The sequence below is a fragment of the Bubalus kerabau genome, chromosome 11 (genome assembly GCF_029407905.1).
Source record: "Bubalus kerabau isolate K-KA32 ecotype Philippines breed swamp buffalo chromosome 11, PCC_UOA_SB_1v2, whole genome shotgun sequence".
NCBI lineage: Eukaryota > Metazoa > Chordata > Mammalia > Artiodactyla > Bovidae > Bubalus > Bubalus kerabau.
In genome coordinates, this window is record NC_073634.1 from 49,290,526 (window position 1) to 49,308,006 (window position 17,481).

A 17,481-nucleotide genomic window follows, 5' to 3' on the forward strand; every position below is an offset into this window, starting at 1 on the left:
GTCAATCAAGAATATAATCAGATGTTTTCATTTTGGCTGAATTTCAATTTCAGATATAAAGATCAATTAACTGTGAAAGCAAAATAGCCAATGATAAAGTTGAATTAACCTCCCGGAATAGAAACACATAATAATTACATTAAAACTCTAACCTGTATACGATACTTTACAGTTTTTCAAAGCATTTTTTCATCAACAAAACTTTTGAGTTGGCCCAAAAGTTTGTTTGTGTGTTTCTGTATAATGCTATGGAAAAAACTTGAACAAACTTTTGGGCCAACTCAGTATAAGCACTGAATGCAGCTTATTATGCATGCAAATGTTAAATCGCAAAGGTTCCATGCCCAGCATATGATTCTCTCCTCCCTCCCTTTGGCATGAACTCCTGGAAGCTGGAGAGAATGCTCCCTTGATAAGAGCAATTGTGGCCCAGGGAGTGGAGTCGCAGGTGTGGCAGACAGGGCAGTGGGAGAGGCAAGAGATCTTGGATCTGACTCTGACCCTAACCAGTTGGTGACCTTTGGCAATTACCACACATTCCCCAGGCTTTCCTTATCTATAAAAGGAGGAAGTTTTACTGAATGACTATATGGACTTCTAGCCCAGATTGTCCATTCCACATTTCTTGAGTACCCTGAACATGACCGTGGCACCTCTGTGCCCTTGAAATGTTATGTTCCATTGTGTAGAGCCTACACTGGACTCATTCCACACTATGCTTTGGTCAAATCTTTCTCAGTCACACATACAGTTGAATCACAAAGACATATATATATTTTTCATGATTCCAATGGCAAATTTGATTTGTCACTCTGAATATAAATAGAAATAATTTCCTTTTCTAGGACAGAAGTACATAACAGTTGCTGATAAATTGGAAGGAAATGGCAGTTGTACTCTATCTGTTAAGTGATGATGACTCAGGCTTGTTTTCTAGAAAGCTTGGTATACATAGAGGACCATCTGAGTCCTTATTACCCTCAAGAAAAGGAAGTTTAGGTTTCTGAGCCTGAAAGGCTGGACAATTGTTGGAGTATTTTGAAAAAAGATAAAAGAACATCTAAGAAAAAAATATGATCTTAATTTCCTCCTTCCATCCAGGGCTGTCCTCAGTAGACCACCATATTCTCTGCAGGGTTGCTCAAAGCACTGTGACTCCCTTGGGAGAGAAGGGGTAGCCTAAGAGAGCCTGGACTCAGCAGGGGGACCTGGAGGCAGAGGGGAGCAGGTGATTCTATAGAGCACACTTCCATGAAACCTTCCTGGAGCCCTCTTGACAACCTGCTTCACAGATCCATCCCGTGTAAGGCATTGTATTGGAAGCCACATGAAAGAGGTGAAAAAGAACTCCATTGGGCCTTAATAGGCTTGGAACTTGTGGGCAAGACCTGTGCAGATGCTGACAGGACAAGCAGAATAAAAAAAGTGCTGTAATAAGACAGAAGCAGATAGATGGGAAAGGAGTTACTGAAGCTCAGTTGGTAAAGAAGTGAAATGAAGTTGCTCAGTCATGCCCGACTCTTTGTGACCCCATGGATAGTACCCTGCACCAAGCTCCTCTGTCCATGGGATTTTCAAGACAAGAAGTACTGGAGTGGGTTGCCATTTCCTTCTCCAGGGAATCTCCCCAACCCAGGGATTGAACCCAGGTCTCTCACATTGTAGACAGACGCTTTACCGTCTGAGCCACCAGGGAAGTCCAGGTTCCAGTGACCCAGGTTCGATTCCTGGGTTGGGAAGATCTGCTGGAGAAGGGACAGGCTGTCCACACCAGTATTCTTGGGCTTCCCTTGTGACTCAGCTGGTAAATAATCTGCCTGCAATGCAGGATACCTGGGTTCGATCCCTGGGTTGGGAAGATCCCCTGGAGAAGGGAAAGGTTACCCACTCCAGTATTCTGGCCTGGAGAATTCCATGGACTATATAGTCCATGGGGTCACAAAGAGTCGGACACAACTGAGTGACTTTCACTTTCAGGACCTCTGAGGGCTAGATTTTAGCTGTGTCTCAAAGAATTAGATCTAGATAGTGGAGAATGGACAGTACAGGCTGAGGAAATAATGTAAGTAAAAGCATAAGACATTTCATATCTGTCTCCCCTGCTCTGTGTGTGCTCAATTGTGTCTGACTCTTTGTGACCCTATGGACTGTAGCCACCAGGTTCCTCTGTCCATGGGATTCTTTTGGCAAGAATACTGGAGTGGTTGTCATTTCCTCCTCCAGGGTACCTTCCCAACCTGGGGATCAAACCTACAAGTTTGATCCTGTTTGTCTCCTGCATTGGCAGGCAGGTTCTTAACCGCTAGTGCCACTTGGCAAGCCCACTGTGCCCTGGGCAAATTCCTTAACTTTTACAGCTTTAGTTGCCTTATCTGTAAAACAGGACTAGTAATTCTTTAGGAATTTTGGAAAGGTTAAATGAGGTTGTAAGAGTGTTCCGTTTATTTATTTATTTAACTCTTATCTTGAGATTTTTATTATTCAGTTAGCACATTAGCTTAAGGTATAGTTCTGCTACTAAAAGGAGGAATACTGAGTCATTTATTAGATACAGAACTTGAAACCACTCATTCTCCCCAGTGAACTTCAAATTTCTAGTGCATCTGCAGTCAGGAAATGCCAATCAGTTTTTAAAATTAATTTTTAATGGAGTGTAGTTGCTTTACAATGTTGTGTCAGTTTTTTACCATACAGCAAAGTGAATCAGCTATACTTACACATATATCCCCTCCCCTTTGGACTTCCTTCCTATTTGGGTCACCATAGTGCATTAAGTAGACTTCCCTGGTGGCTCAGACGGTAAAGCATCTGTCTACAATGCAGGAGACCCGGGTTCGAGCCCTGGTTTGGGAAGATCCCCTGGAGAAGGAAATGGCAATCCACTCCAGTACTATTGCCAAGTAGAGTTCCTTGTGCTATACAGTAGGTTCCTCCCACTCCCAGAGCATTCAGTTTACTACTAGTTTCCTTTTCCTTCTCCCCAAATGTCCCACATTCTCCCATCTTTCCACCCTTCCTCAAGCTATTCCCGCTTTGGGATTTATTCCGCCTCTTCCAACCATGGAATTAGGACCTTTCTTTCCTAGCCCTGTTCCCTCCTGGACACAGAATGGAAACCATAGATTTGCTGCAGGGAATGTCAAACGTGGCTGGTAAGAGATCAGGTTACAGTCAAAGGAATTCTAAGTTGAATGCAAGCTTGTCTAGAGTGGGTATAGTAGGCTGGAGTAATTATTAAAGGTTATCAGTTCATTCATTCATAGAGGATGGGGATCTTTGATCTGGGAACCTGTTTGAAGCCAGAGAGTGATTAGGAGAAACATGGTTCTGGGAATTCCCGGGCGATCCTGTGGTTAGGACTCTGAACTTTAGCTGCTAATGGTGTATATTCAATCCCTGGTCAGGTAACTGAGATGCTACAAGCTGCATGGCACAGCCAAACCCCTCCCTTCCCCCTGCCCCGCCCCCCAAAAACAACCTCATGGATCATTTCTGCTAGCCAGAAACCGTATCTTGCACACGTGATCACAATTGTGGGTGGTTATTAAGAAAGCTGTCAGGTGGGATGCTATGGAGATGTATATGGGGTAGGGGAGGGGAGAACTGAATCTATTCTTAAAGGGAAACAATGTAATGCATAGAAAGAGGAGGATTTATCCCGATGAATGTGCAAGTAGATGTAGGGAAAGCGATTCACATCTTGAGCAACGAGAACAGCATGCATGTTGGCCCCCAATCTAGAAGGACTATGGTGTATTAGAGAAACTGAAAAAAGGGCCAACTTGGCAGAAGCCAAAAGAGTGAGGGGACTTTAAGTGGCTTGACCTGAGGGTGAAGGGGTTGGCAGGGCTAGGTCATGACTGGCAGCCTTGTAAACACATTAAGGACATCGGATTTACCCTGAAGGCAGTATCGAGATGTTTTGAGCAGGTAAAATCAGGTTTGTATTTTTAAAAGATCTGTATTGTGTTTAAACTGGAGAAATCAAATGAGGGGAGAAAGCTACTGAATCCTCCCAGTAGGAGATGAGGATGGCTCTGACATGGGTCCTGGCAGTGGAGGTAGAGAGAAAGGGTGTATTTGGGTTATTAGAAGGTAGAACCTACAAAACTTGATGATTAGACAAGGGATGTGAGGAAGATAGATGGCTCCAAGAAAACTATCCTCTCGGATGGCTGATGTATTTTATTAACAGTTATCCCTATTGTGGAAGGAGCAGTGAGGGGAATAATGACAGCACTATATTCTAAGATAAATGGTAACGGACTTGCAGAAGAGGCTGTGGAGTGGGAGGAGCCTGTGACTGAAGCCAGTGGGAGTTGGGGCCATATGTTTACAGCTCAGAAAGAGCCAATGGGCTGGAGATGGTGATGTGGAATCCTTAGCAGTGCAAGTCTTGAGAAAGGGTGAGAGGCTCTGAGAGGTGCAGCTGGCGGTCAGAGGGCAGGTGCCTGGGAAAGGGTGGAAAGAGTAAATGGGAAGCCAAGGAAGTAGGGAAAGCATAGAGAGTGTGAGTCCCTGGGAGTCAAAGAAGCTGCCAGCTCTGGTCCATCCACAGGGTACAGTGCAGCTGAAGCCATCGGCTCCCCTGTGGTGTTTCATTGCTCCTTCTAGCTTGTTCTGACCTGTTCCAGCCCTTTCATTTTAGTCACCCCATGGCCTATTGTACCCCCAGCCTTTTCGTGGCTTAGAGGAAAGTGATATATAAAATCTTCCATGCAAAATTTCCAGGACCAAATATAGTGCACCTTGCAGATATTGATGTCTCTTGAAAGAAGAGCTTGGAGAAAGCAAGGTCTTAGGCTGGGCCTGAGAACTGTGCTTTGTGAGGGCTACTGACCCACTGCTGTGCAGTGCTGTGCTCAGTCATGTCTGACTCTTTGTGACCTGGTGGACTGTAGCCTGCCAGGCTCCTCTGTCCATGAAATTTTTCAGGCAAGAATACCAAAGAGGGTTACCATATTCTCCTCCAGGGGATCTTCCCTACCAAGAATGGAATTTGCATCTCCTGCATTGGCAGGTGGATTCTTTACCACTTTGTCAACTAGGAAGCCTTACTAACCCACTGAGAAAAGTAAATACATGAGAATTAAGGTACAATGTAATTTAAAATGTTAGAAATTAACATTGCGCACCGTCATGCTTTATTCAATACTTGGATAAATAATCCTTAAATCCAGCTGAGACTGAAGGTGAAAGAGGAGAGAAATAACGAAATGTTGAAGAGATCAACTGAGAGCTTGTGTCAGAGGAAGGAGAAAAGATTGAAGAGGTGGGTGGGGTTCCCAAGTTGTGGTGGGCATCACTAAGTATAATATCTGAACTTCCATTTATGTCCAAGAAAGAACCCCTGGAGTGTTTGGAGCACAGCAATGCTGCATTGGGGAAATTTCTGACAGTGATTAGCACAGGAAGTGAGTGGGGGTGGAAGCTCAGTCTGCTCCTTCAGGTGAAAAGTGACAGAAGGCTGGGCAGAGGGAAGTCGTGGTGGGACCGGATGGAGAAAATGGATCAGAGAGGCCCAAGTGGGGAAGGAGGAATGGACCCTGATGGGTCCTGGGTGTTTGAGAGAGAACGAGGACTCTACTGTGACATCAGTCTGGACAATAGAATTGGAGAAGTCTGGAGGAGGAAATGGTTTGGGGAGGAAAATAATGATTTATGCTCTAGACAGTTTGAGTCACATGGGGTGGGCTTCACCCATAGAAAGCATTTCCCATATTTCCCCATTTTATTTAGTTCTGCTTTGTCTGTGGTCCTGAGAATTTCTACAAAACAGAACCAGTGGCCTTTCCTTGCAGAGTTTGGAAAGAAGAAATTCATAGAAACAAAGTGAAAAAAAAGGAAGTGACGTATTCTCTGTCTCATAGGCTTGAGGGAGGAGACAGGATCTTCTGAATCTCAGTCTAAAATTTCCTGAAATGTAGCCTGAAAGGTGGTGGACTCCATGTCAAAGCCAAACTTGCAGTATTTAAAAGCAGTGGGGGAATACTTACGTTAATGAATGAATGCTGTTCAGGAAGGAATCATCCATTGAAAAAATGAAAAGGTTACCTTCTCCATGCCAAAAAGTGCTGGTCTCTCAATCATGTCAAACTATGTGACCCCATGGACCATAACCCACCAGGCTCCTCTGTCCATGAGATTCTCCAGGCAAGAATGCTGGAGTGGGTTGCCATTCTTTTCTTCAAGGGATCTTCCCGACCCAGGGATTGAATCCGGGTCTCCTGCATTGGCAGGCACATTCTTTACTGTCTTAGTCACCAGGAAAGCCTCCAAATTCAAATTCAATTCCAAATAAATGAAAGGCATAGACATAAAAAAAAAAATAAATAAAGAAATCATAAAATTATGAGAAGAAAGTAAAGGCAGATATTTACATACTTCTCGGTCTTGGTTGTGGCATGTAGGGTCTTTAGATGGCCTGGAGAATCCCGGGGACGGCAGAGCCTGGTGTCCGACTCATGACTTAGCAGCAGCAGCAGCAGTGAACTCTTAGCTGTGGTATGTGGGGTCTAGTTCCCTCACTAGGGATCGAACCCAGGTTCCCTACACTGTAAGCACAGTGTCTTAGCCACTGGACCACCAGGGAAGTCCCTATTATTACTTTTTAAAACTTCTTTATAAAATAATAATGTAAACTCATTGACTTCATTGAAGCAAATATGTTTTTTCCCTTTTGGTCTGCATTTCAGTTCCTGAACAGTGTTTATGATCCCATGTTATAAAAACAAATAAGACTGGTTGGATATATACCAGTATGTCACAAACAGAAATATTTTGAATTTTGGATTACAGATATTTAAAATTTTATTCTTTGTGCTTTTCTTTATTTAAAGTATTCCAACCACAAACATATATTACTTTTGTTATACTAAGAAAAACATTTAAAACTGTTTAAAAGCATTTAAAACATTAAAAAAAAGTCTTTCCCAATTGCTTATGAAAATTTTACAAGAGCTCTTCCTCTGGCCTTCAGCTTTTGGGGTTTTTCTCTTCTGGGCTTCTGAAGGGGGTGGGTATGCCTCTTTTCATTGGATATGTTGATAGTTTTTTGGGTAGCAGATCATTGTATAAAAGTCCCTCCAGAGTATTCCTCTCCAGTTGGCCTGGGCCCATGTTTAGCTTTACTTAATATTCTGGGAAATCTTCTTTTTCAGCCCTCTTCACTATAATTGAGCCAGGCCCTAGAACCCATTACTTCATTTCCATCCACTTGCGTTGTCTTAATGCAATCTCTTAATGTCTAATTTGGCATTTCCTGTCTCAGTTCTTGAGTTTCATTAAACAGAGACCTTACAAAACTCCTAGTATGTGATCGACCATACCTTACTTCTTAGAATTTTGGAACTGTTTTCCTAGTCCAACTCTTCCTCATGGTAGAAGTAAGTACCTTCATCTGCATTTCTTGCAAAGACTAGGGTGATTTGAAAGATGGGGGTACTTGTAGCTTTGTGAAGCATGCTTCCCTGATGGCTCAGTGGTAAAGGATCTGCCTGCAAATGCAGGAGATGTGGGTTCAATCCCTGGGTTGGGAAGATCCCCTGGAGGAGGAAATGGCAACCCACTCCAGTATTCTTGTCTGGGAAATCCTATGGACAGAGGAGCCTGGAGGGCTACAGTCCATGGGGTCGCAAAAGAATCAGACAGGACTTAGCAACTAAAACAACAAACAACGACAAACTTTGTGAAGCAGCCCACTCTGCAAGTGGACAGCTCTGCTAGTAGAATGTTCTCCCTTTTGGTGAATGAACCGAAGCCTGTAAGTACCTCTGTGATTCCCAGCTGTTGATCCAAGATATATCCGAAAAGATGCACGGAAGTTATGACACCACAGCAGAGCTCTTGAGGAAGGTGATGACATTGATCATATGCATCGCCCCAACCCCCGCCCCCGCCGAGTTTTCTCTGAGTTCTCTTCACATAGCTTGTCTCTCAGACCCCTCACTGAGCTGGTTTCTCTCCTCAGTGAAGACTCAGCTTGTCTGTGGCCCTCCTGAAATATGTGGACTCCTGAGTTCTCCAGGTGTGAAGAACAGTATGGGCTGGCCTTTCTGCTGCTCATGCTCTGCTCTGTCTAATGGAGCTAAGGTGAACCACATTCTTCTTTTAATTACAATTTAAAAATTTTTTATTTTTAATTTTTATTGAAGTATAGTTAATCTACAATTTTGTGTTAGTTTCAAGTGTACAGCAAAGTTGTTCAGTTATACATCTGTCTATCCTTTTTCAGATTCTTTTCCCTTATAGATTGTTAAAAGTATTGCATATATAGCCAGTAAAAACAATGAAATAATGCCATTTGCGGCAGCATGGATGGACTAGAGATTGTTGTACAGAGTGAAGTAAGTCAAACAGAGAAGGAGAAATATCGTATGACATCCCTTATATGTGGAACCTAGAAAGAAACAATACAAATGAACTGACTTACAGAACAGAAAGAGACTCACAGACTTAGAGAATGAACTCATGGTTGCTCGTGGGTTGGGGTGGGTTTGGGGGAGGGATAGTTAGGGATTTTGGTATGGACATGTACACACTGCTATATTTAAAGTGGATAACCACCAACAAAGACCTACTCTATAGTACAGGGAACTCTGCTCAATGTTATCTGGCAGCCTGGATGGGAGGAGAATTTGGGGGAGAATGGATACATGTGTATATATGGTTGAGTCTCTTCACTGTTCACCTGAAGCTATCATAATATTGTTAATGGGCTATACCCCAAGACAAAATAAAAAAATATTGAGTATAATTCCCTGTGCTTTACAGTAGATCCTTATTTTGTATATGCTATGCTGTGCTTAGTTGCTCAGTTGTGTCTGACTCTTTTCCACCCCATAGATTGCAGCATGCCAGGCTCCTCTATGTGGGGATTCTTAAGGCAAGAATATTGGAGAGGGTTGCCCTGCCCTCTTCCAAGGGATCTTCCCAACCCAGGGATCGAACCCAGGTATCCTGCATTGCAGGCAGATTCTTTACCGTCTGAGCCACCAGGGAAACCCAAGAATACTGGAGTGGGTAGCCTACCCCTTCTCCAGGGAATCTTCCCTACCCAGGAATTTAACCCATGTCTTCTTCATCGCAGATGAATTTTTTACCATCTGAGATACCAGGGGAGCCCCTATTTTATATATGGTAGTGTGTATATGTTAATCCCAAACTTCTGATTTATTTCTCTTTCCCCCATTCCTTTTGGGTAACCATCAGTTTATTTTCTATGTCTGGGGTTCTATTTCTGTGTTGCATATAAATTCATTTGTAACACATCCTTTTTTTTTTTTTAATCCTCAACAACTTTGTCTCTAGGCCTGGCGAAACTATTTGTGTTAAGGATTGGGTTGAGAATGATTGAGGAGATTATTGGGAAACTACAACTCCATTCAGCTTTGGTGGACAGATTTCACATAGGCAGGGGTCTTGCGTGGTTAATGCATCTGTGGAGAACTAGTTCCTTCACTTCTTGCTGCAGGAAGGAGAACCTGGGCTTTGGAGTCTGACAGACTGATGTTTTCTAGCATCTGAAATGGGGTACCTCTCCTTATAAGGTAGTTGTGGAAATCAAACAAAAGGTGAGTTTCCTGGTAAAAAAAAATAAATACTCAAAAATATTCAAATTCTCTGCTTTTGCATCTGATGCAGTCCTTAAAATATTTGGAAATTTGCATCTCTCATAGAAATGAAATTTCTGTAATATGATAGAGGAAAACTTTATTCACTGATAAAATTTTGACCAACCATGCTGCCAAGTCGCTTCAGTTGTGTCCGACTCTGTGTGACCCCATGGACTGCAGCCTACCAGGCTTCTCTGTCCATGGGATTCTCCAGGCAAGAACACTGGAGTGGGTTGCCATTTCCTTCTCCAATGCATGAAAGTAGAAAGTGAAAGTGAAGTCGCTCAGTTGTGTCTGACTCTTAGTGACCCCATGGACTGCAGCCTACCAGGCTCCTCTGTCCATGGGGTTTTCCAGGCAAGAGTACTGGAGTGGGGTACCATTGCCTTGTCCCTGACCAACCATAAACTTATGCAAATCAATTGTCCTAAAGTTTCCCATTTTACAGATAAGAAAATGGAGCCCCTGGGAAGTTGAGTGAGTTGTCCATGGCTACTTAACTAATATTTTACTAGATGTTCTGTCTTCTGTGCATCATTGTCTCTGTGTCTGTGCCTTTGGTTAGGCACAGTTTAACCCATAGGACTACCAGTTAGTAACTGATTCCATTTACTGGAAGAAGATTGATCAATCAAGCAACAAGTATTTCCCCTAGGCCTGGCATTTTTCTTGGTGCCAAAGAAGATACCAGTGTACTCTAGACTCTTTAGACCTCACATCACACCTACAAGAATGTCTGCTATGAAAAAGACTGACCATACCAAGTGTTGATGAATATGTAGAGGAATAGAACTTTCATACTGTAGTGGTGAGAATGAAAATGATACAACCACTTTGGGAAACAAGGTGACAGTTTATTCATTTAAACATTTATTTACCATATGACTCAGACCTTCCACTTAGGTTTTTATTTATCTAAGGGAAATGAAAACATATGTTTATACAAAAGCATATACAAGAGTATTTATAGTAACTTTGTCATTATTTGAAAATGGCAAGGACTTCCCTGGTGATCCAGTAGCTAAGACTCCACACTCCCAGTGCTGGGCACCCCGTTCAGTATGTGATTGGGGAATTAGATCCCACATCCTGCAACTAAGATTTGACATGCTGCAACTAAAAATCCCTTGTGCCACAAATAAAATGTGAAGCAAGCAAGTAAGTAAATAAAGATAAATATTTTAAAAGTGGCAACAACCCAATGTCATCAATAAATGAATGGATAAACAAACTATGGTACATCCACACACAGTGGAAAACTGCTCAGCTACCAAAAGGAATAAACTGATGACATACACATCTATCTGGATGAATCTCAGAATAGTTATGCTGAAAGAAGCCAAACCTGGAAGAGTACATGTTGTATGATTTCATTTATAGAAGGTTCTAGAAAATACAAACTGACTTATGGGGCAGTAAGCATCAGTAGTTGTCTGGTGTTGGGGGCTGGTCAGGGGAGGGGGGGATTACACAGGGGCATGAAGAAACTTTGGGGGTTAATGTATATGTTCATTATCTTGATTGTGGGGATAGTTTCACGGGTGTATACCTTTGTCAAAATGATCAGACTGTACTCTTTCAGTGTGTGCATTTTTTTAAACTGGTCAGTCGCATCTCAATAAAGCTGTCAAAAGACAAAACAAAGGTACTCTGGGTCTCAAAATTGTGTGGGTGTAAAGAAACTGCAAAAACAAATAAGCACCTACCGTATTGCACAGGGAACTCTATTCAATACTCTGTAGTAAAAATGGGGACTTCCCTGGCAGTCCAGTTGTTAAGACTCTGTGCTTCCCATGCAGGGGGCATGGGTTTGATCACAGGTCAGGGAACTAAGGTTCTGCATGCCACATGGTATGGCCAAAAAACAAAATAAATATGGAAAGGAATCTAAAAAATAAGTGCATGCATGCATGCTCAGTCGTGTCCAGCTCTTTGTGACCCCATGGACTGTAGCCTGCCAGGCTCCTCTGTCCATGGAATTTTCCAGGCAAGAATATTGGAGTGGATTGCCATGTATATGTATAAATGATTCACTATTCAATGAATCTGAAACTAACACAACATTGTAAATCAACTACATGCCAATAAAAATTAAAAAAAAAAAAAGAAGAAACCACAAAAGCGTAATTCCAGTTTCCCTGACTGCTGTTTCCTTCTGGCCAAGAACTCAGAGTCTGCTCCTGTGTCTTACCCGGCTTATCTTAGAGGCAGAGATAGCTTTGACACTATCTCATATGTAAATTGGCCTGGGAATTACAGTCTCCACAGTGGCACTGATGCTGCTCTTGTTGGGAGTGGCTTGTGATGCTTCTTGAGGGCATGGTGCTGGCCCTGCTGCCGGGTATCAGCAGAGAAAGCTGATGTACAGGCCAGAGGCATGGTCCCTCCAGGAGGGGCTGCCCTCTGAGGACCTGCCTGTGGACAAGCATCAAGGCTATTCTGCATCAGGACAGAAGAGAGCAGATCACGTCCCTACCACCTGCCTCTGTGTCTTGGGTACTTTTTTACCCCCACGTCTCTTGGAGTCTCTGATGAAATAACTCTCCCAAGCCCCTTCTCGTGATTTCCGTGCCTGAACAGAGGCACCTACTAAAGAAGAATGCCACAATGTTTCCTCACCGCAGATTCCTGGGCAGATTCTCCTGCCCCCGCATTCAAATCAGCTCATGCCAATGAGGGACTTCCTGCTGCTTGCCCCACCTGCTCATCTGACCTGCCTGGACCAGCTGTCTCCAAGTACTGACTTGACCTAGGTTTCCACCCGGCCCTCCCATCACTCAGGGCAGGCTCGGTCTGGTTGGCAAACCTCAGACATGAAAGACTTTCCCTACTCCCCACTGCTTCTTCCTAGGCTCCAAATCAGAGAGGAAGGTAGGACAGAGAAAGAAGCGCAAGGAGGAAAAAGTGAAGGAATCGACGCCTCTTTGTCCCAGAGCCATGGGCCAGGCTGAGTAGGACCCATGAGAAACTTTGAATTAGATGTGAGATTGGTATTTTTGCTTCCTCTCCTCCCCTGCCAGTTCTCACCACGAAAATCCTTAAACATCCAGACAAGTTTGAAAAGTAGCACAGGTTCTTCCTGTAGCGCAGGTGGTCCAGTGGTTAAGAATCTGCTTGCCAATGCAGGGGACACAGGTTCCATCCCTGGTTCGGGATGAGTCCACATGCTGTGACTACTAAGACCGTGTGCCACAGCTGCTGAGCCCGGACACCCTGGAGCCCATGCTCTGCAACAAGAGAAGCCACCACAGTGACAAGCCCCAGCACTGCAGGGAAGCAACTAAACCCACTTGCTGCAGCTAGAGAAAGCCCACCTGCAGCAACGAAGACCCAGTGGAACCAAAAATAAAAATAGATAAATAAATTTAAGCAATTACTGTTTATAATACTTCTCCCACCTTCAGATATACTTGGTGTTCCCTAGTTCAAAGACACTTTATTTTACAGCCTTTACAGAATCAATTTGTTGTCTTGTATTAGCATGGGAAAAATGATCTGTAGATCTACTTATTAATTTTTTCCCCTGTTAATGTCATTTTAATTATTGTTTGTTGTTGTTGTTTAGTCACTAAGTCATGTCTGACTCCTTGCTTCCCCATGGACTGTAGCCCACCAGGCTCCTCTGTCCATGGGATTTCCCAGGCAAGAATACTAGAGTGGGTTGCCATTTCCTTCTCCACTTTATTATCCAGATGTTAAATGACTATCATATTGCTGTTCAAAAACACTGAGCCAGGCAGCAACAAATGAGAATTCCCTCACAGCCCTGTCAATACTTCTAAAAAAAAAAACAACTTTACTGAGGTAAAACCAGCATATGATAAATTGCACATGTTTAAATTGTGCAATTCATATGTTTTGATGTACCCATGCAAAACCATCACGACAATCAAGATAGTGAAGGCATTCCTCACTTCATAAGTTCCTGCAGGCCTCTTGATAATTCCTCTCCCCTTTCATTTCCAGCAAACACTGATCTGTTTTCTGTCACTGTGACTTAGTTTACATTTTCTAGAGTTTTATGAAAATAGAATTGCACAAGATGTACTGTTTTTTGGTCTGTTTATCAGCTTTTAAGCAACTTTCCATATTTTAACCTCTACTCCCTTTTTCAGAGATACTAGATGTTGACTGGTTCTCAGTTTTCCCTCTGTTCACTTAAGGTCAGCTTCCACTTGTCCAACTACTGCTTTCCAGCTTTCAATTTTTTTTTTTCTCCCTTGAAGAACTCCTGTGTGAGTCTGGGAACTCTTGCATCTCTATTGTGAATGTGAACTCAGCACAGGGCATGCCAGGGAGCTGTCTGGTGAAGACCAGACAGCTCCCATTGTTGCTGTCTCCTTTCCTGTTCTCTTTGTCCTTGTGGGTTTGTGCCTTTAAAGACCCCTTTAATGCTATTTTAGTGGGTTTGGGAACAGAAATAACGGTAGTGAATGAGTCCATATCTGCCATCTTTATCTGGAATCTGAGACTGTTCAAAAATGAAGATTATTCAAGAGAAAGCTCTGCACTGGCTGGAGGCATCAGCAGGCTCTGACAGCATGTTTGAAGCAGTTGCTGCAGGAAAACAGATGAAAAGATATACTGCATTCTTGGTTTAGAAGAATCAATATTGTTAAGATGACCCTATCACCCGAGGCACTGTACATATTTACCACAATTCCTATCAAATTACCAATGGCATTTGTCATAGAACTAGAACAAATCATTTTAAAATTTGTATGGAAACCAAAAGATCCCAAATAACCAAAACAATCTTGAGAAAGAGCAGAATTGGAAGAATCACTTTGCCTGACAATACCACAAAGCTACAGTAATCAAAACAGTATGGTACTGGCACAAAATCAGACATATAGATCAATGAAACAGGATAGAAAACCCAGAAAACAAAAACAGAAACAAAAACACCCATGCACTTATGTCAGCTAATCTATGACAAGGCTCCCCAAGTGGCTTAGTGTTAAAGAATCTATCTGCCTATGCAAGAGACACAGAAGATGCAGGTTTGATCCCTGAGTTGGAAAGATCCCCTGGAGGAAAAAATGGCAACCCACTCCAGTATTATTGCCTGGAGAATCCCATGGACTAAGGAGCCTGGTGGAGAAGGCAATGGCACCCGACTCCAGTACTCTTGCCTAGAAAATCCCATGGACGGAGGAGCCTGGAAGGCTGCAGTCCATGGGGTCGCTGAGGGTTGGACACAACTGAGCAACTTCACTTTCACTTTTCACTTTCATGCATTGGAGAAGGAAATGGCAACCCACTCCAGTGTTCTTGCCTGGAGAATCCCAGGGACAGGGGAGCCTGGTGGGCTGCCGTCTATGGGGTCGCACAGAGTCGGACACGACTGAAGTGACTTAGCAGTAGCAGCAAGGAGCCTGGTGGGCTACAGTCCATGGGGCTACAGAGTCGGACATGACTGAGCGCAATAACACACACACAACAATCTATGACAAAGGAGGCAAGAATATATAATGGAGAAGATAGTCTCTTCAATAAGTGGTGCTGGAAAAACTGGGCAATTACATGTAAAGGAGTGAAATTTGAATATTCTCTAACACCATACACAAAAACAAGCTGAGAACAAAATCATTTCATGTTGCCATTCGTGCTGTTCAGACTGCCCAATGTACTGGTTATGTTTACTGTTCAGTAAAAGCTCGTTTCTCCTTCCTTCCCTCTCTCTCTCCCTTCATCCCTCCTTTTCTTCTTTTATTTCAGCAGCTGATGTGGGGAAACTTCCCAGGAGGAGAACGTGCCTGCTGTGAGTAAGGGTAAATGAAGACAAATGACATGCTGCAGCTTAGTTTAGGACGCTGTGAAGGTCAAGAGAGGCACCTCAGGAGTCAGTTAAGGGTGAGTCTTCTTGCCAGGAAAAGAAGAGGGAGAAAGGGAAGGGAGTTAAGATAAGCCTCTGAGTAAGGGGATTCTGGGCTTCCCTGGTGGCTCAGATGGTAAAGAACCTGCCTACAATGCAGGTTCAATCCCTGGGTGGGAAAGTCCCCTGGAGAAGGGCAGGGCATTCCACTCCAGTATTCTTGCCTGGAGAATTCCATGGACAGAGGAGCCTGGTGCGCTACAGTCCATGGGGTTGCAAGGGTCAGACACGACTGAGTGACTTACATTTCATTTCTAAGGGGTTCCAGGGCCTGAGGCCAGGAAGAGACTTAGTTTTTATTTTTTGGGCTATGCTACATGACATGTGGGATCTTAGTTCCCTGACCAGGGATCAAACCTATGCCCCCTGCAGTGGAAGCATGGAGTCTTCACCACTGAATCATCAGGGAAGTCCCAGGAAGAGAAATTTAAGAGCGTATAGTTTCTGAGGTGGCAGGAACTCAGCTGATGAGGAGCAGCCTGAAGGCCTGGACTTTTTTGGTGACGAGGTAGAAAGTTCCTTCCTCATACAGAAAAACCAAGTGGCTGATGAGTGGGTGGATGTGGAGGGACAGGTTTGGGAAATAGGTTCAGGTAAAGACTACAGAGTTCGTCTAGATGAGTTTTTGTTATCCTAATCTTAGTAAATGGAATCTAAGGCTTCCTGAGAGTGGAGAGTGGCTGGGAGGAGGAAGGGTCTCTGGGGTTTAGGCCCTGAGAAACTAGGGATCCCCTGCCCAGGTGTCTTTCAGGGGCTCTGCTGGGGTCACTCCAAAGGTAAGAGGCTCTTAGCCCTGCTAGATAGTATCGGCTGAGAGAATCTTATTATAGCATTTACTTCCTTTTCTTTCGATGAAAGTTTAAAGGTCACTGTTTGCTCTTGCAAAGGAAGTTCCACAAATATTCCATGTGCAGCCTTAGAAATAAACAGCATGACATCAAGTTCATTGCAGACTCCCTGTTTTGGGGGAATTCCCAAGGAAGTGGAGGCAGAGTTCTGGGAGAGACAAGACGAATTCGGAGTGATTACTCAGTAGCTGCAGCAGGGACCAGAATTTCCCTGCACGTTTCCCAGGTTCTCATTTGCCAACTCAGCCTAGAGGTATTTCTGTTGACAAAAAAAAAAAAAAAAAAGCTGTGGGTGAAATAATTTATTTTTCAGGCATTGGCCTCCACCCCTGCTTGGCTTGGAGGACTGGTTCCCCTTTGTCTGGGATGGCAGAGGAAGAAGGCCCTGGTGTCATTATGGAGGAAAGGGAAATGGGTGGGTATCCAGGCCTGAGTTCCATCCACTTGTAACTGAGTATCAGCTGTGTAGACATTCTACAGGTTGTATTTTTTCTATGGATGGAGGGTGGGAGGTTAAATGTAAGTTATGCAGCCATACTGCAGGCCAGAGAGTAACATGCCAGAGTCTCATATGTCATTCATCATTTGTGAATAGCTGTGGTATCAGGTTCAAGGTTAGCTCTGGGGAAACAAAATTTCCCTATTAGGCTGAGATACTTCTGAATAGAGAAGCATTTGGAGGGTTGAGGGACTAATGTGTTATTTCCAGATGCTTTGCTTTAAAAATGTAGATTTCTTGGACTTCCCTTGTGGCACAGTGGTTGGCGCATCTGTCTGCCAATTCAGGGAACACAGGTTCTATCCCTGGTCCAGGAAGATTCCACATGCCTCAGAGTAACTAAGCTCATGTGCCACAACCACTGAGCCTGCACTCTAGAGCTCACAAGCCACGACTACTAAAGCCCATGTGCTGCAACTTCTGAAGCCAGAGGGCCCTGAGCCTGTACTCTGCAACAAGAGAACCCACCTCAATGAGAAGCCCACGCACTGCAATGAAGAGTAGCCCTCGCTCGCAGCAGCTAGAGAAAGCCCACACAAAGCAATGAGGGCCCAGCACAGCCAAAAATAATAAATAAATAAAAATTAAAAAAATGTATACTTCTTACTCAGGTGAGGGAGCATGGTGAGTCTGAGCAGGACC